Genomic DNA, 20,228 nt, shown 5'->3' on the forward strand with positions numbered 1-20,228 from the left:
GCTTCGTTTCTGAAGAAGAAATTATCCAGGCCTCGAGACAAAGATGTTCAAAGCCATGTTTTTGATCATTTAAACATCAATACCACTGGCTACAGAGAAACGACTCCAAATCCTTTCACAGGGTTGGCAGGAAGCAAAGATAAATATTTTTCACAGCAGTGTTCTCCATTAAAACTCTTGCCTCCCAAAGGCAAGCTCATGTTTTGGACTTGTCCTGTCCCAAAGAGATTTTGTCCCTGTCAGCCTCAAAAAAAAGCCAGGAATGTCTCCTGTGATCTCAGCTATGTGAGTATGGATTGATATTCTCAATGTGAAAATGGGATGAAGCTTCATGGGGGGAGGAAATACCTCATTTTTCTCCCTACATGTAAGGTCCTGGTCTTGCTTGCTTGCTCATGCCCTTTACTCATGGTAAACTATTAATTAGTCTGGGACAAAGTTATTAACTGACTCCATTTAATGTCTGGGTGAGTAACAGGCAAGTCTGTGTAGGTCAATCTCAATCAGAAATTGGCAAGGCCAATCTCAATCAGAAACATTCCAGAAATTTCTTCTTTAAATGAAATATCTCTGCATTTAATGAACAAACCCAAGAACTTCAGCAAGTATGGTGGGTAAAAGTCCTACAAAGAGAGAATTTTGTTTGTTCCTTGATTTCACCTAGCAAACACAGGCAGACCAGACCAGAACATTCCATGAAGTGTTTATTTCTCTCGTGTAAGTGGTTTGAATTCCTCCATTTCTAAAATCAGGAAAAAATGGAAAATCAGGAGAAAAATGGAGCAAGCTGTGTGAATTTATTATCCAATGTTTCCTGCTTGTCCAGGGAATGTCGCTGTGCACCCACCCTTATTTCCTCATTAATTTAATAATATCCATGGCACCTCCAGGGCACCAGGTAGCAGAAGCTCAATGAGAGCTCCTCTGAACAATTTCACTTCCATTTTGTCTCCTGACACATCCAAACAACCTTAAAGCCCAACTGGAGCTCATGCTGGTCTTTCAAGTTAAAAAGCAAGTAGCCATTAGTATTTATAAATATTTTTTTTTCATTATCTCATCTATATGTATATGCATATATATTATAGAAATACTACCATTAAAAAAATTGCATTAACACATTAAGTGCCCAATGTGTCACTGTGGTACCAGGAGCATTAGATTTAATTAGGTAGCAAAAATAGAAACTGGAGTCTGGTTAATAACTTCTAAAGCTGATCATAATTGGCTTATTAGTTGAAGATCAAGCAAAAAATACATTTCAGACATCAGTTTAAGCGAAGACTGAATAAATTATTCAAAATAACTTTGAGAATCAAATAATTAGACAAATAATATGTAAAGTCAATAAAGTGTGACCATCAACAAATGACAAATGGATGAAAAATGGAAGAGTATTATTCTTCTACTTCTACTTAGCTACAGAGAGTTCCTGTGTATCCATCAGATTAATTGTTTATTCCAGTTATTACTTTCATTCAAATGTATGAGAAAGCAAAGCATTGATTTACTGCTGTCACGGGGTACTTAGTGCAGCAGTTTAAACAAAGCATGGCTGTCTCCATATATAATTCATGTTTATTAGAAATGTAAAGGAGAAGGAAAATGCTACAGGAGCTTGTGTAGGCTCAGCCATCTAAATTTCTGTTGCTTTCTGAATGTAATAAATACAATGTTTACCTGCAGAAATAACCAAACAGAAATTTCCTGCACTGACTAGGTAATTTCCAGAGGGAGAGACAATGTTATTAAAGGCATTCTCCAAACACTGATTGCTTCATTCTAAACTAAATCACATCACTTGGTATTTAAAAACTGCCTGGATTTGCTGCTTTGTTCTTAATATACTTGACACATTTGCCTCCCAAATCTTCAAATGGATCCAGAATGTGTCCTGGATTATTTTTTGCTGGGATAGCACTGATTTGGAGGATGCAGAGTGGTGCAATCTCCCACTCTTACAGCCCTGCTCTTCCCTTACTGAGCTGTTAAAATTCCAAAAGTGCTCTGATATCAAAGGATGCTCAGGCCCTGTCACTCTCACAGCCAGCTGCAAGGCTGAGTAATATTTTGGTTTTAGGCTAGTAATAGATCAGTGCTTATGTCAAGTCTTTAGAATTTTGAACTTGTGGTTTGCTCCATTTCATTAGCTGTTTAGTTTTTTTTTTTTTCCTTTCCCCCCATGTTATAGCAGTGCATTCTCTCCTTCCATCAGTTTGTGCTGCTTTCACTGGATGCTCCACACTACTCTCTTAGCCTGATAAAAAGTGGAAAATCACTTGGGTTTGTTCTTGAATTACTTATTCACCATGCAACTCTGAAAAGTGAAGTTCTAGGTATGTGATTCTAATTAGAATGCTATTCCAATTGCTAGCTTGGAATCAGAATCCTGCTGTGCAGTATTCTAATATGAAATGTATCCAAAGAAAGCAACAGAGGACAATGCAGAGTCCTTTTTCTTTAGTGACTTCAGCAAAATAATAGACCCAGAACTCCAAGCTAGTCAGACATTGAATATCAGAGTGAAGCAGAGTGGGTAAGTCCCTTGAAGGCATAATAATGATAGTGCTTGTTAAGGTCACCATTTTCATTTCAAACTACAGCAACAGCCATTTAAAAAATAACCAAGAAGAACTTGGAAATAGCAGAGCTCTGCAGTGTATTTATAGATGTCACACCATGTCTGCAGAAAGAAAATCAACGCCCAAAGTAAATAATATCAACTGCCTAAAACACAAAACCTTATTTAGGCCATAGAGAATAACTGACCAGAAATCCCAAATATTTTGGATAACAGAAGGGATCAATCATCATCCATCCATCTTTGTATATAAGATGTGTGCTTTCAAAGAAATTGTTGCTGTGTTAATTCTTGCCTGTTTCTCTGCCTGCAAGGTCTTGAAAAAAATAATAAATCTGATCTTGAAATAAATAAGGTTTGAACTTCTCTTATGCTTTATTATAATTTTTAGCAGCTTAGGCTTGGTAAGACTCTTAGCATTTTAAATCTTAAAATACTGTCTTTAAGTAAGCATGTCTTTGCTGACCTGTCGCCTTTAAGTTATTTGCAGGGAACTTTGATTAAGTAGCATTAACTAAGTCTTCTCCTTAAATTATTTGAAAAATGTAACTTTAAATAGGTCATTAAAAAAAATAAAACAACTTCTGAGCTACTTTCCCTGAATCTCTCCCCTACGGATTGTCTTAATAGGTAAAGCACTGTCTGCATTTGCTGGAGGTTGCAGCCTTTGCTGACAACAAAGTCAGTGTGTTCAGCAGACAGATTCCTACAGAGACCTCAGGCCTTTCATCTGGGACCTCTGTCTCCTGGAAATGATATTGTATTTTACACAAAAAAAGCACCTTCCTCACTCCAGCTGTTACAACCCCTGAAAAATGTTGAGTTCTGCAGAACACACAACTCTGCAGTCCCGTTTAATCAGTGGCTGAGGCAGCCCTCCCCAGCTGTGGATTGTGCTGGAAGGTTTTACGTTACTTTTATCATTCTTGCTTGCCTCTAAGAACATCCTGTTACATGAAAAGATGATTTGTGAATCATGGAAAATATTTATTTTTCTGTATGACCAACCTGAAGTTCCATTTCTGTGTTTTCCCCTTGTGGCTGGGGTGGATAGCTAGTTCTAATAATTACAGTGATAATATTTTTCAAGTCCTGTGACAATTTGCAAACACAGACCATCATCCTTACACCCACCATGTAAAATAAATCTGCAAACTTGGCCTGGTCAGCCTGTGAAGGACATCAGTACATCTGCTTTGAATGCTCTTTTCCACCAGGGTAGGAAAAGCTTAGGAGCAGAGTATCATCTTTGTGCTCTCATATTCCCATTTTTGACAGTGGAATGGATTAAAAATCTCTGACACCATTTTTTTTTTATAATTTACAGAGAAAGTCTGGGCTAAAGACTTGAGCTCCTGTTATTTTTATCAAGTTGCTTTTCATAGTCAGTCACCACTGGCAGACTACAGTCACTGCTAAGGTGAGTAGATTCTCATGAAGGTTTTTAAAACACTGCCTGAAATCAGGTCCCTGCTCTGTCAATCTGGTGACCTGGAATTGAAAGGCTTTTGTGACATTTTTAAGTCCCTCAGTCCCGGGATCTCCTGAGGAATCCCTGGCAGCAAGGGAAGTCTGGGTAAAACACAGTTTCACTAGCAAATACATTTCTGTTGCCTTCGAGGGCTGCATATCCAGCTGAAATTCAGTTTTCAGGGCTGGTATATCACAGGCACTGTTAGGTCCTGCACTGGGAAGTAACCTACAGAAAAATAAAGCCACTGGACATATTTACCTAGCAGTAAAACACCCTTCCCCCTGGAATACTCTCAGCTGACCTTTCTGCTCTCGTTAGCTGGAGAAGGGGATGTCACTGGGATTGTTTCAGATGCAATCATTGCTTGAACATGACATTTAGGACTCGTGTGAAGGTGAGACACAGCAAGGCACCTTTTTTCCCATCAGTGCCTCTCTTTTCTTCCCATGCTCCTCATCGTCAGCTGTTCCCAAAGACATCTGGTACCCAAGAACCTCTCCAGAGGATGCAGCACATTTTCAGGCTGTGGGAAGTTTGAGCTGTTAAGAAGACTAGCGCAGCACTAATAAAATCTAAACACTTATAGTCAAATCTTATTCCTGATGCTGCTAAATGGGAACTTACAGCTTAACATAATAGGCAATTTAGCATACAAATGTGCCCCATAAAAGCAAGGATGTTGGCAGTGCAAAACCATAAATGTTAACCTTTGGGCAAGCTGTTACAAATGTGCTACAGGCTCCTGCAATTTTAATGAACTTGTTTGCACACACGAGGTTTATATTGTACTAAACACTGGGATGCACACACCGAGGAACACCTTCAAAAATTCTGATGTGTGGGAGCTCAGCAGGTCCCACTCCTCTGCCATCAGAGGTTTACAGCAGCAGGTGAGGAAAATGGCCTTTTTGCCCCCAGAAATGTGATGGAGAAACAATGCATAACTCTTCTGCCAGTGTTAGAGAATATAGGAAATATTTTATAAGTACAAGTGTCTGCAGTCAAGACTTATATCCTGGACGAGCACAGATGATAATGAATGTGATTTTCCTGAGTCGTGGTTTCATTATTTTTTGGTAAGTTCCTGGAAAGGCACAGGTTGTTGAAAATGTGAGAAATCCATAGCAATTTCAACCCTAAACCAGAGCTAATAGTTGTCTTATGAACTAGTAGGCACCTGTGACCTTTCCTTGTAAGCAATTTGGGTTTGATGAATCAATGTCTAAGCATCCTCACAATCAAATAATCCTGCAGAGCAACCAAATTAAGTTGCTCCATTTCAGGGAAGCACTTGGGAGAAAAAAAAAGACACATTTTCAAGCAGCTTTGCTAGTCCTGAACATTCACGATCCAGCCTTGGTGGTGGGCATGTTTTCAGTCCAAGTCTCTCACGTTTTTTGGCGTTGGAAGGCCACTTCGTTCCAAAGCAGAATTATTCAGAGCCGCTCTTTCAGGCAAAATGTGTGAAAGATGAATCATTAAAAATAAAAAGAGATGATGTCTCAGTCTTATCTGACTCCACTGCCAAATTTTCTTCACCTTACACCCTAGGATTGCTGCAGCCAAAATACAGAGATTTCAGTTTGCATGCACAGAGTTTAACAACGTCTACTGGAACATTCATAGCCAAGAACCTTCTCACTTGATTATTCCTTCAAGTAAAGAAAAAAGAACTCAAAAAAAATCTCTTTAATTGGCTGTGAAGTTCTTTTAGCTTGGTTAACAGCCTTAACTGCCAACAAAGCATGGAACCGGATTGTAAAGAGAATTCATGCAGGGACCAGAAAATACTTGCCAGGTATTTCTCACCTCAGTAACAACTCATTTGCTCCCCTATTGTTAATAGATGCCTCTGTATACACAGCTAACAATCTGAGACTCCTTAGGACATAAGGCAAGATGAAATTGCAGATTTTCATAACAACTTGCATTATTATAAAACCTAAAAATTATACGTATGCATTAAATGGAAAGTTAAAGTGTAAAAGAAAATATATGGAGATGGAAATAAAGGGAGTTTTTATTTTCAGACATACAGGCAGTGAGAAAAGTTTCTCTAATGTTATCCTTCAATATGAAGTGTAGTGTACTAAATTGGGATCCAAAATGTCAAAATATTCCACTTCATTGTTACTTACATACAAGCTCAGAACCAGTTTCATGTACAGTGTAAACTGAAAATCAGAGCTTCATTAATTAAAAAAATTAATCTTCACTCATAAAAAAATTATTTCATACTAGAACGATTCAATTGAATGAATGGAATTAATATTATTGTACCCTACTATGTATGAATAGCACTCAACACACACAGGTCTAAAGGCCCGTGGTAGGTTGGATTTGAAGAACAGAACTTTACCTGCATGGTTGGTTGCTTTTGCTGTGCTGTATTATGTCATCTTACATGTTGTAAAATATGTCCTTGCCATTAATTTTCTGTAGAAAACAACCAGGAAAACTATTTGCATAACTGTAAAAACAAAACCCCTTCGAGTCATTAGTATTGAAAAATATTCTTGTGTGTTTAAGCTTGGCCTGAGAAATGTACAGTTCAGTGCTTTCCAGGTCCAATTTGTGAGCTCAACTTAATCAAGTCTAATGGTGCAAAGGTGATTATCTGTCTTCTGCTAAGTTCAAGAATGTAATAAAACTGGTTACATTAGGAAGACAATTTATTATCTGTACAATGGCAGAAAAAGGTAAAGAAAAGGTAATTTATGGTGGAGCTTTCTGTGCTTAATGTATTAGTTGCAGCAGAGGTTAAAACTTTCATTTTCTTATACCTAAACTTGGAGAAATGAGAAATACGAGACAGAACACGTGCAATAACATAGAAATTACATTTCTTTATTTATTCAGCAGATGGAGATTCATTCTTTTGGTGTTATTCCAGTAATATTTTGTTTTATGGTATGAAGAGTTACCTTGAAGTACAGGAGGAAAATCCTTGGCGTTGCATTTTCTTTTTCAGGTTGTTGCCTTTTATGATCCCTTGGGAAAAACTGCTCAGCTGGATTGTGGCTCCACTTATGGCAGACGACAGAATCAGGGCAGGGATGTATTTCTCACTGCTCTTATTAGTCTGGGGGAAGAGAGTCAGGGTCAGTAGGATTTGGGGATAACTGGGAGCTCACAGACCTGGGATGAATGGCACAAGAAGCATGACATCTTCAAGCCTTATTGCCTCTGCCTTTCCTGAGAATGGCCAGTAAGTCAAACAAAACAAGCAACAGAGATATTTTTCAGGCAGATATTTTCTGAAAATATCCAGTGCTAACAGGAAAAACACACTTTTCCCTTCGCTGGTTTAGGAAGCCCAGCAGTTCCTTGCCTTGTTGCAATTGCACTGCACCAGCCTCACCTGTTGGGGAAGATGCAGCAGCCCATCTTTGGGTCTCATTACAGTAAAATTGATGGGTTTGTCTCTTTTCTCCCCATGTGACAAAGTGTATTCCTGTCCTTCACCCTGTGGTGGTTTTGGTTTGCTTATTTGAGATTTTATTAATTTTGAGATTTCTTGGTTAATGTATTAATGAGTGTGGAAGTTTAGTGCTGGTTAATTACTTCATTATTGCATTTCCTTTTTGTTGTGAGATAGGACTAGAAGAAAGGTAAAGTAGGCTCAAAACTTTAAAAGGGTATAAAGATAGATTTATTAACAATAGCTTAAAGAAAAAGTTATAATAATTAGAACAAAACAATCAATACTTCCCTATACAACCTCTTTTTTTCACTGATAATGTAAAGAAACAAAACCTAAAATTTCACTTAGTTTATTATTCTATAATTGTCTTTTTTTAGTTTACTTTGGGAGAGAAGTCTTTTTTGTTAATATTATGGAGACTTCTTTACAAGAAAAAAATAGTTCTCTTGTGAAAAGTATTTTACCTGGCCTGACCTCCAGCCTCCCTCATCCTTCTGATTTATGAAAATTATGAGGAGTCCCAGGGAGATTGAGGATGATTCCAGACTGAGCTTGATTGATCTGTCACTCAGGTTTTTAAATTCATTACAAGTGGTAGATTATCTACGAAAACATTTTCTCAGTTTTGTTTCCTAAGTTAGCAGAAAAAAATTGGCAAATTCTTAATAATGTAAGGTGGTTGTCAATGGTGAGAATCCTCTGCATTCACCCCAAACATCTCCATTCCAAATGTAGTCATTTTTGTTTGCTAATTAAGCAGATTGTGTGTTTGGACACCCAAATCCAACAGCTCTTGACAATACATTTTTTCTATTCCATTAGAATATTATCTCTTTGGTGTCAAAACACATTAATGACAAAATTAAGAGAAAAAATAAATCAGTGTTCTGTAAATATGTGTGATTTCATATTGAAGTGCAGCAAAAAAAAGTCCATTGAGTGGGCTGTGCTTTAAATGACATTAAGCTTGTGATGCCATTTCCTGAATATTACATAACATTCAGCAATATAGCCACTTCTGCAGTGGAAAATGAAGTTTCCACAGCATCCAGCACCTCACTCCCTTCAAGATGCATCACCTTTCAAGCCAGAAACGTCACCTGATTGAATTAGGTCCATTAAGGATTGAATCTCATGCATGGTTTATTAAATCACTTGATGAAATCAACTTGTGATTACAGAATAATGCACTGACATCCTTGCCTGGATTGCCTGCATCTTTCAGGAAGGCTGACTGTGGGTGCTTTCCTTACTGGAACTTCAGAATGAAGAATCTGTGGATCTCAAGTACTGACATAACTGTGTGAGTTTCCAGAGACATAAGACTGGATTCACCTACATATGTTCAGGATTACTGGTTTTAAAAAAAGAAATTATTTTGCCCTGCATACCTGTTTTACTGCCAAGCATCCCTCAGTGACTCCTTTTCTAACACAACTCGATTCTTTTTGCCCCCAAAGTTCTGATAATCACTTGCTGAGCTTCCCTATCTACAGTTTGGCACCATTCAATCAAAAACATTCATTTTGCTCATGCAAAAACCTCGCTGAGATTGGGTTTATCAGGAAAAGGCTTTCTCAATGTGCTTGGCTTCACTCTTATGGTCCCATTTCAAGATTCGTGTCTGTGTCCAGATATCCCAGAGCAGTGATAAATAGAGCCAGGGGTTGTTTATTACAAACATTTGCTATCTGGAATGTGCTGCCATCTCATTACAACAAGTTTCAGCTTCTGCATGGACAGGTCTCTTATTTACACTGAGCTTTATTCATGGAGGGAACACTGATATTTGAGGCAGTAGCAAGCAGAGTGAAAGGACTCCATTTGTAATGCTGTTCAAATAATCGCTTTCCATTGCTTTTAACATCAGAAATTGATATCTCTGTATCAAAAATTTAAAAATTTCTGATTTTAATGTTAATGTTAAAAGATGTTAATGGTGAAAGCCTGGAACTAAATAAAATCCATGATAGTCTGTGTCATGTGAGCTCCTGGGAGCTGTCAGCCTACCAGCACATACAGACAGTGAGAAGTATGGATTGCTTTTGATTCAGACTCCCAAAGAAAATTTGAGGGCACTACAATACCATAAGGACTTCTGGACTCAGAAATTTTGGATTAAAGGGTACAATGTATCTGTTATTCTGCCCTGGTCTCTATAGTGGCACTTGTGATAAAAATGAACATGACAAATTTTACCTATATAGATCTACAGAGCCTCAGTGGAATACTCCCAGGTAGATAATCAAGATATTTCTGTAAGCAACTCTTATTTTAGCTGTGCTCTCAGTGAGCTCTGTGAAGAACTAATTTTACTATCACATATAAAAAGCAATGAAACGATACTTAATTTCTGGGATTCCTTAAATAGATAAAGAAATTACTCTAAAAATAAAGTAAGAGCAAAATTCAGACCTGAAGTGCACCAGCCTCGTTCTCTGCTGCATTTGCAAAAGCACAGCCAGCAGCTCAGGAGAAGAGATTATTCTCTTTTACCTGGCATTTATTCAACCACACTTTGCCTGGTTTTGGACTCTTAGTACGTTGCCAAACTTCTTTTTTTGAAGGAAGATAAAGCCAGATATTTCTGAGAGATTCCCAACAAGACTCATGGCAATGTACATAAGTTGGAGTAGAAGAAAGGTGTTATTAAAGCTAAGCAGAAGTTTCTTCATGCTGAAGGTGGTCAAGTATTGGAGCAAGGGCCCGGAGAGGCTGTGAAATCTCCATTACTGGAGACATTCATTGCTCAAAAGCAGAAAATGTTGAGCAACCTCACCAATATAAGCCTTATTTTGAAGGGAATAGAAGAGAAGGTGTCCAAAGGTCCTTTCCAACCTGCAATAGTTGATGTTCCTGTGGTCCTAGGATTGTGCATAATTTGGTTGCTTTTGTCCCCAAACACACTGTTCTCACCAGTTACAGATTTTCCCTGTGTTGCTGGTTTGGGTTTTTTTTCCAAGGGGCTGTGGTGCTGACTTTTCTGAGAAAACCACCCTTAACATCTGGTTTTCCAAATAAGAATCCAATGACAGAAACATTCTTCATAAGACACCAACTGACTGGCATTATTCTATATTACAGATTTCCAAGGAGGGTAATTCATGGCAAATGCAACGTTTTGCCCATACTTCTTATGAGCCATTTCTTCAAGATCCAAATAATTCTGTCAGAACATGGAATAAACTGTTCTTCCAGAATGTGAGAAGTGCAATCTGTTCACATTACACTATCCTGCTCTCCAAGGAGGAGAAAGGATTTGCTTCAGTAAAGAAGGCACTCTGTTATATGGCTTTTTCTTTTCTAGCCTCATATCTTATGTTTCAATGGGTAAACTCTGCAAGTCAGATTTATATTCAAGTCTAAAGTTATGTTTTGTTGCAGTAAAATCAGAGGAAGCAATGACAGATTGATCTATGGAAGAACAGGTGGGAACTGAGCAGACCTTATTAATCTTTTTCTCTACTTGGTGGCACTCAAGGGCCTTTAATACACAGAGAGAACTTTATCTGTGCCATGTGAAGTTAACCTTGAATAGGACTTGGACTTCTAGAAGTAAAATTAATTTTTTCTGAGTTAATAACTGCACTTTTTTGATAATTCAGAGATTTTGGTAGCATCCCCCTGTCCTCAGTGTTCTCTGCCCAGCTGGGCATTTTTAATAATTTAATGTGGATTCCCTTCTGAGCTCTTCCCATGTTTTACCTCTGAGGCATCTTCCACTCCCCATGGTGGAACAGAGGCCTCTGGAATTAAACTTTCAGGCACCTCATTGCACTCTCTAAGGCATTTTAACAATTTTACAGTGCATGACAAAGAGCTGCATCTTCCTGTTGAAGCAACTTTGTTTCCATTTAAGGCATAAAAATTAATTGGGCTGAATATAGTCTAGTTTAAGCATGTCTCTGAAATTGTATGGCTAAAAAAATGGAGGGTTCAAGCATTCTGAACAACTGCTCTGTGGGTTTCTCTGGAAGGGTTTGTGTAAGGTACAAACAGAGACTGACGTGCCTCTGCTGGATCTCTCCAGCTGCCCATCCAAGAGACCTGAGGAGAAAGCTAAACTCAAAATGGGGTCAGAAACTACAAAATTCCCATTACAGGTATACTATAACCATCAGCCATAACTCTATCCAGGGGAGGAAATAGTCCTCCAAAATTCCAATTTGTTTTTTATACCAGATCTGCTTTTCTAATTGCATGAAAATGCTCAAGAGCAGAACAGAAATTGAAGACCTGTGAAGTCACTGATTACTGTTGTTGTCTTTTAGACAGAGTTTTGAAAAAAAAATGCATCTACTGCCTTTAATGCCATTAAAAGAATTTAACAGGTTAATGCAATAAAATTTAATCATCTTGATTTGAGTGTGTCTGTGGTTGTTGCATTTACATGATGAAAGTGCTGTAAGGCTCATTATCTTAAATAAACTCCTAATTTTCTACTCACGGTTGCTGAAAGTGTTGTTCCAGAATCAGCAGCACCAAAATGAGCATTTCATTCACTCCTGCATGGTTACAGGGCTTCAGGTTCAAAGCTGTAACCTTTGTGCCGTGGCTGCAAAGGAATCACATTGTTGTATTCATAAATTTTGGATTTACAAAACCCCTGCAGATAATAACAGGCCACGGGTTTTGTCCTGTGCTTGCAGGGAGTCAGGGCTGGGACAGGTCAGGCTCTGCCCAGGCTTTTCATGAACTGTCCAGAGGTTTGGTTTGAACTTTGTTTTGCTGCAACAGCACCCGAATTTCTTAACCGTGGTGTCTAACACACATGAGGTGTTTCTGTGTTCTCTTGGGAAACAGTTCAGCCCAGCTCCAGCTCTGCCTTTCTCTAGCTGGACAGCTGAATACACATTTTATTTCCTAAATGCAGAAATGAGGATGGGATTTTTAAACTGACCAGATGGAGTAGGAGTGGGTTATCCTGAATTCTATTTTTTTTTTGCAAGCCAAGAAGAAACGTTCCAATAAAAAAACCCCAAACCTGATTCTCCTGTGCATCAAGTCTACCAAAGCAAAGACTGACTTTTAGCAGATGAGAAAGCAGATTCTCTGCTCTCAGATTGCATTGGTGCAGCTCCCACACCGGCGTGCTGCATTGTGACAACTGCAGGCAATCACTCAGATATGGAATTGCCCTGAATATCTGACAAAACAAACTCAGCATCCCCTCAGAACAAACAAACTCTCCTCTGGCAAAGCAAGCCCAGCCACCTCTGAGAGCTCGGGAATGGCTCTGTGCTTTGCACCCCTGCTGCAGCCCAGAATTCTCTCCCAATGATGTGTCTTTGCAAGATGAGGGGCACAGATTTGTTTTTGCAGCCACCATCACTCGTGAGCAGCCCTTCCCCTGAGACCTGAGTGCTGTGAATATTAGTGGAGAGAGTGTCATTTAGTTTGTTGCATCAGAAGGTGGACAGTTATTAACTTTAGTGACAGTGGCCAAGTTAAATTTAGTCCCTGCAACGTTTTTCAGCCTCTGTGGGAGGACTGTTAGTCTAAATAAACATGTGTCTTTTTTAAAAAAAAGAAAATTGCAATTTTCCCTCTGTCACTGCTTATTTGTATGCTGAATTATTTCCTTCTAAAATTAATGTAATTAAACAACTATTGCATACATAGGACACATATACCACAGGAGATCAAGTGACTTGCAGATAAAAAACAAAAAAGGAAATGGGTGTGTTCTTCTGCCAATCAATAAACAGATGACATAAAACTTAAAGAGAATAATCTTTTTTTTTACTGTTGTCTGAACCACACTTGATCTTGTTCTTCACAGTTCTAACAATCATATAACAATCAATTGTATAAATTGACTAGAACCGTGGCAGGCAAAAGCAGTCTCAAGACCCTAACAATTTAATTTCAGACAGCAGCCAAATATCCTTATGCTGCTATCAAAATCATTAATATGCTACACGAGCACACGAACAACAAAAATTCCTCATTTATTCTCCCTGCATATCAGCAGGATTAATGTCAAATACTCTCCAGCTTCCCGAATAAAAGGTTTCTTGTTTTTCATGTGACAAATGAGAAACAAATCTCAGCCTGAACTTTTTCATCAGCTGATTATTTTACATTGTGATTTGTATTTTTTTGACAGGCCCGAGTTCCAGGTGGACCAGAGGTAACACCAGTCACCCATCCGTGCTGGCAGGGAGGCAGCAGAGGAATACAAAACTGCACAAAATGCTAATTCTCATTATTCTGCAAAATTCAGCTGTTTCATACTGTGCCCTATGAGTTCTAGTTGTGACCTGATTCCATTAAAATAAAACCAGGATATGTGTTAAAAGGTTTTCTGGTGCTCTTTAGGATATTTCTTTTCTGGTGCAGAGAGCTGTGGAAATAACCACTCTTGCTTTCACTGACAGGCCCATGGCTGCACATTTCCAGGGACTGTGTGGTAGAGCACCCACACCCCAGAGAGACACTGGTGCCTCTCTTTGCTCTCCCTGTAGAGGATAAAATCAGCTCTCCCTCTCCAGAAACCTGCAGAGGCACTAGGAACACATCCTCTCCTTCATTTGGGGGTTTATATTCATGCCCAGAGTCTCCAATTTTGCATAATGGCCTGGGCCTGACCCTGGCACTAGCTAAAAAATAAAACCTAGAAGCAAGAAATTGTGACACAAATTCAGATCATTAACCCAGAATCAAACCCATCATTTATTGCTGTGTAAGAGCTTCTCTTTGCCAGATCTGGGAAGCACAGCCAGGAAAACCAAAAAGAGCCATTTTATATTGAGCAAAAGACCAAATCCTTCACTCTTTCCACCTTACAAGCTGTACTAAAGAATATTTTTATGCAGAAAGAATCCCTATCTAGAGTAAAGGAAATCAATTATTTATGCAGAGGTTTTTTTCAGGTAATTCTGCTGTTCTTCAGAGATCAGACTAGAATGGTAAAGAGGAATAATTTTAAACTAAGGAGTCTTAAGGCTCCTCTGCTATGAATTCCCAACTTTAGTCATTTTCTCTTGCAAGCAATAGAATTTTGCTTTGAAATAAATTCCCCTCTACTGTCATCTTCCTTCTTTGGGGAGCATTTAAGGCAGTTTTAAGTCACATTCTGCATATTCACTGTGAGCAAAAAAGTTATCTGTGAATTTACTGATGCTGAGCCTAACACCTCGAAAATGAAAGAAAGCTTATCTACCAACCATTGCCAGAGACAAGGCTGCAGATTCCAATTCAGCTCCACCAGATAAAATGCTGTTTACAAGCTGGGTGCAATATTTGGAATATTTAGAGAAGCTACAACAGTCTGGAACAGAAATGGAAGTTTCTTCCCTTCTGACTCAACAGCAAACCTCATCCCACAGTTCCAAGCCCCAGGCTGACACATGGTAAATTTTTAATGGCTAAATATGACCTTCACACTAAGGAATCTAAAGAACTCCGCCTGGTCAAAATGGGCTGAATGGCTTAGGTGCAAATGGTGAAGTGTTCATGACCTCTGATAAAAACATCCCAGACAAATGTTCCCTCTTGAGGGAATTTCACAGAACATGGTACAAGACCTACCTTACTGCTCAGGGCTTTCTCTGCCCCAAATCAGTGCAGTGGTGGGGTGCCCACACCTCCTGAGCAATCTCAGCTGGTTTTCAATCAGCCAGCATCCAGTCCTGCAGACTGGCTGCTCCCCAGGCAGCCCTGTGTGATTTTACATTTCGACTCTATTCATTATACAGTGATTTTGGAGTCTAATCTCTCCCCAGAGCAGCAGTGCTGACAGACTCGTGCAGTCACCTACGCTGTCTTTCCCAGTGTGAAGAGCCTTGTTTTCTTCTAATTGTTTTTTTCTTGAAGTTATTTAGTGTTTCTGGAAATGCTTCACCTTTGGCAGAGATACAGAGATTCTGGGTTCTTTAAACCACCAGTGCTGTAGTGGATGATCTCAATTCTTTTCCTCCTCACCAGTCTGAAAAAGGCTTTCTCCAGCCATTCTAGTGCTGGCTTGCCCAAGTGGGAATATCCACTGGAGAGCCAAGTCTGTATCCTAAACTTTTATTTATATTTACTGTGTTTTGTGCACATTTAGAGATAATTTCCTGCAAAAACAAGTACCACAAGAGGTACAGGAACAGCACTTTGAAGGCATTCATGGTATCCTCTCCCACAGGAAGTCACTTGATTTATCAAACTACTCTAAATAGATTGTACTTGGAAGCATTTATTGTTTCTATTGTAAAATATACTGACTATATCGGTCTGCAATTAAATAAATTAAATATTGGCCCTGTTAAATTCACAAGCTGAAACAGATCAGTTACATTTGCTAAACACGAGAGTCTCTATGACAACTAATTGGATTGTATCTGGAATTTATTGACTTGTAATTAGGCTGTATTGGTTTGTGTGCAGCAAACAGTTCACACCACGTGAGGCATCTGCTGTGATCAGGGATCAGCACATCGAGAGCAGATGGGGCTCCATGGAGAGCATATTGGGATTTGTGTACATTGTAATGCATTCTAGCAGTTTACATGCTCAAATGTACACATGAAGTTACAGAACTCTATTAAATAAACCTCATTTTTATATCCTCCAGCAACAGATCCTGTCTGCTTCGAGAAGTAGTCAAGCTATTAGGAATGTTTATTTATGATTCTGGTTAGTCTGTTCTCATGGTGTGTCCAAATGAATGAACTGCATCCTCCTGGCTGTTACTGGAATGATTCTCATTATGAATTTAACATGATCATGTTTTGCCTCTGACATCTGTATTTACCCCTTTTGGTACATCCAAGGCAATCTGGTGCTTGAGATTCACCTGGAGGAGTTGGGAAGGTGCAGGCAACTTCTCAGGGTGTGACAAGGTGCAGAATTGAGGTCACTGCCTTCCAAATAGAAGTTTTCTTTTTCTATCAATTTCAATCTTTCATTTTTTCATATCATATTTTTATCAAGATTGTAATAACATAGGCAGTTCTATGGTAAAATGAGAGACAAATCTGAGATTGTCTAAGAACAAAATTAAGATTTTTTTTTCTGTATGTTTAGAACCAGCACAGTCAGCTTTGAACTATTTCTACTCTCAAAACTGTTACAAATTTCTCTGAATAAAGTGGTCCTCAGTATTGACAGGTCAATTATTAAAAGTGTATTGATCAGTACACAGTATGTACAGGATTATAATTACTGAAACACTTAGGTTTTACTTTATGCTAGTCTATGTATAATTATGTAGGCAAGATTTAGTTGATTACTTCTGAAAAAAAAGAAAAGATTTACTTGAGTACAGGGGTTATATGAGGCTGATTTCAATTAAACACCCAGTGCCCTCAAATTTTATGGGAAGCACCTGATGCCCTGTTAAAATAAAACAAATTGATTGAGACTATATATATGTACTGTAACAAGTTCCTAATGAGGAACTGCCTGCTCATCAGTGTGCTTGGGAACCTGTGCTTTATGGCTGTCTCTGCTCTTTATGGACTTCTCTGTTTCCCCTTTGGTCTTATTCTAAAGATTTGCAATTCATAAGCAAAAAACCCTGCAAACACCTTCATGTTTTTTCCTTGGATGGGCAAACCTCCTCCCTTCTTGGTGTTTGCCATCACTATTCTCAGAAAATTGCTAAATTCTCAGAAATAACTCAGATATTAATATCCAAGGAATGGCTACATGTAACATTCTAGATCTGGTAGAAAAGCGATTTCGTCTCACCTACAATACTTTGAACAGTTCAGAAGCTTTTAAAAACTATTCTCAGCATAATTTTGTCTCCTTTTTCACACAAGTCTACTGAAGTGGAATTACCTACATGTTTCCAGAGGCAAAAAAGGGGGCAGATATTAATGTAAACCCTTCAGTTGTGAGTAGAGGGGAGATGAGAAGTCAAGGACACTTTTGGTTTGTGTGTATCTGTTTGCAAAGTCCTGGATCTTTGCAGAGTTGGTGATTCCAGGATGGAAGCATCTGGTGGGTACCACAGAGATGCTCAGGATGGAACTGGGCAAACTGAGCTGGAATTCTCCAGCTGGAGCCATCCCTGACAAGTCAGCTGGTGAACATCGAGGGCTGTGGGCAGCAGAAGAGGATGTCCTGCAGCACTGGGTGGTTCTTGGGGCTGCAGGTGGGACAGTTTGCAAGGAAACAGGAAAATGAAGCTGTGGAGTTCATACTGAGATATTGAAATTAAACAGAGCAGAGATGGAAGGGATCAGCTAGTTCATCCTGCTGACAGTTCTGCAATGTTCCTCTGAGGATTAGCATATTGTTCAGCATGGTGTTAAATACTCCCTGCTAGGAGCTGTGGTTTTTTTCTTTCCTTGAGAGACCATTTAAGCTAGAACAGGTCTTACTATCAGGAAATAGCCTTGTCTGTAGCCTAAATATTCATATTTCTTCATTTTATCCTATTATGTCTGCTAGGACCATGACACACACTGCTCTGTCAAGTAACATCTATCTTTAACTCCTTCAGCTACCGGAGGCTGCTCCAGTGACTGCCACAGAGTGTTTAGTCAGAAATCATTCCTGTTAAAGAGCTCTTTCCACACTTCACCTCTGGTTCCATGACCGAATTATCCTGCTGCCATTGCCATCTATTATCATCATTTCAGCACCTCACGTGCTACAAACAAAACAGCTTATCTGAAATTCATCACTGAAATGGCAACAGTGGGAGAACAAACTCCAGTGTGAGTTATTTTCTGTCAACTGTCATTTGCTTTAGAAGTTCTCATCAGTCTGCCACAATAAAGCATGAAATAGAAGACATACGTTCCTCTGAAAACATCCCCAAAGGTTCAAACTCAGAGATTCCTACTGTGCCAAATATCAGGCAGTCTGCCAAGAAGCTCAATTAGAATCTTTGACTAAATTAAGTAGCTCACAATCAAAGCATACAAATGAAAAAAAGCCCCCTCCAAAAGAATGGCTTTCCTGGAGGTGTAACAAAGCCTTTCCTTCGCTGCTCAAAATAAGTCTCAAATTATAGTGATGTTATTTGACTTCAGGAAGGCACAGATGTGTTAAGTATTTCATTGGGAATACAGTGTGGTTAGTTGGACAAGCATAAAACATACATAATTAATTTCAGTCTTACTGTGCCTCTGCTCTTTAACATGATATTTGTTACAGCAGCAAAAGCAGCTTACGAAGCACCCTGTTTAACTGACAACATTGGAGGGAACTGTTAAATAAAAAAAATAAAGAAAAATCTGTTTCATTCCACTCTTAGAAATGCAGACTGGATGTCTGCATTTAGGGTTTTAAAGCAGACACAAGAAGAATGGCAGGTTCCTGCAGAGAAATATGTCACTGGTGATAAACAGCCCCAAAGTCAGTGGAGCAGATAATGCATTGCAGGTCAGAAACTACACCCCTGACAATACTGCACATGCAGGTAATACAGCAAATGTCACTTCTGAAGGGGGCCATGCTTTCTCTACTGCTACATCCTCAGCAAATTGTACTACATAGCTGAGTTGCTTGCTGACATGGAAGCATGAAGGAGTTTTAGGTAGCAGAAAATGCAATGAGAGCCTGAGCAAGATAGACCACCAAATCAAAAACATCCCGTAAAATTAACAGCCCAGCTCTCATCAGCAATATAAACCAAACACTAAATCATCTTAGACTGTAATGTAACTTATAAAAAGTAATTGTTCTTTATGGCTCTGTATTAAAAGATTAAGCCCTCTAGACAGAAAGGCATCAGACCTTAATAAGGTTAAAAATAGCTTGCTTGTTTGCTTTTAGACTTGACACATTTGATCCTTTATGAGCAGGATTTTTACCAGCACATTTCACTTTAATGGATGCTGTGGAATTAACCTGTGTTGTTCATAATTCTTAGTTACACACATCTTGACTTCCACCTTTCCAGAGCTGACATTAACTCGTTCATTCTTATCAGGCTGGAAAGGAAAGGAGGAGCCAGGAGACCCTGCCTAAAATCATCCTGGCAATGCTACAGCATTCCTGTATTTCCCTCACATGCTCAATCTCCCAGGCCATGCTTCCTCCTCCTCACCATCCTCCTGGATTTTTGAGGAAAACCAGACTCAAGTGTTACAGAGCTGAAAAGCACTGATTGAGAAAAGTCCCTAATTAAGTTTGTCACCTGGACCAGGCTTTCCCAGAGCTGGGTGAGCACATCAGAAGTCAAGAGCTGGATGCACAAGCCCCTACACACGGCTGGGGTGGGTGCAGGAGCCTCCAGCTCAGGAGTGAGGTGGAGAGGAGCCCTGCCAATTAAACAGACCCCCTAAAGGCCCAGAGCAACCTAAGGAACCAATTTTAAAGAATTTCCTTTTGTTGTACACACCATGCAGCTTCCAGATTAGCTACCCAGGAAACTGCTGCATTCAGCAGACCGTTTTTGAGCAGAATTATGTTAAATCGTAGAAATATTTTCAGTAGTGGAGGATGGCTTTCTATAATGAGTCCCTTCTTGATAAGCTGACATTTTTTCTTTCAGGTCTGGAGCCAAGGAAAAAGCTGCAATATTTTTTGAATCATCAGTTGTCTTAGCCAGCAGGAAACTCTACTGGTGACTTACTGGTCCAGGCTCGTGCTCAAAGTTTTAAAAGATCAGAAAATCTGACTGAGACAGAGCTTGGGAAATCATCTACTGCAGCACAACAGAGCACAGTTAGCATTTCTCTTTCCTATCCCATAATCAAACAAGTATGAGCTCTGGGTTTCTCAGTGAGGAAGGGTAACAAAATTTAGGTAGATTTTGTTAAAAATTCATTCTATCATCCGTGAACAGTTTGAGTGCTGACAGG

General features: G+C 39.1%; 1 long non-coding RNA gene across 2 annotated transcripts in view; it reads right to left on the reverse strand.

Annotated features, from left to right (window-relative positions):
• Positions 1-278: 278 nt before the first annotated feature.
• Positions 279-20,228, reverse strand: part of LOC135304235 (uncharacterized) — a 34,005-nt gene continuing 14,055 nt past the window's right edge. The window contains exons 2-5 of one of the 2 annotated variants that reach the window (XR_010365654.1): positions 11,927-12,034; positions 6,980-7,137; positions 6,415-6,491; positions 279-5,611 (exon numbers count right to left, since the gene is read on the reverse strand). This is a non-coding gene — a long non-coding RNA (uncharacterized LOC135304235). Of the gene's footprint in view, positions 5,612-6,414; positions 6,492-6,881; positions 7,138-11,926; positions 12,035-20,228 lie in introns of those variants that run through there. The other variant, XR_010365655.1, reaches the window with a different exon arrangement.

The sequence above is a fragment of the Passer domesticus genome, chromosome 7 (genome assembly GCF_036417665.1).
Source record: "Passer domesticus isolate bPasDom1 chromosome 7, bPasDom1.hap1, whole genome shotgun sequence".
NCBI classification, from domain to species: domain Eukaryota; kingdom Metazoa; phylum Chordata; class Aves; order Passeriformes; family Passeridae; genus Passer; species Passer domesticus.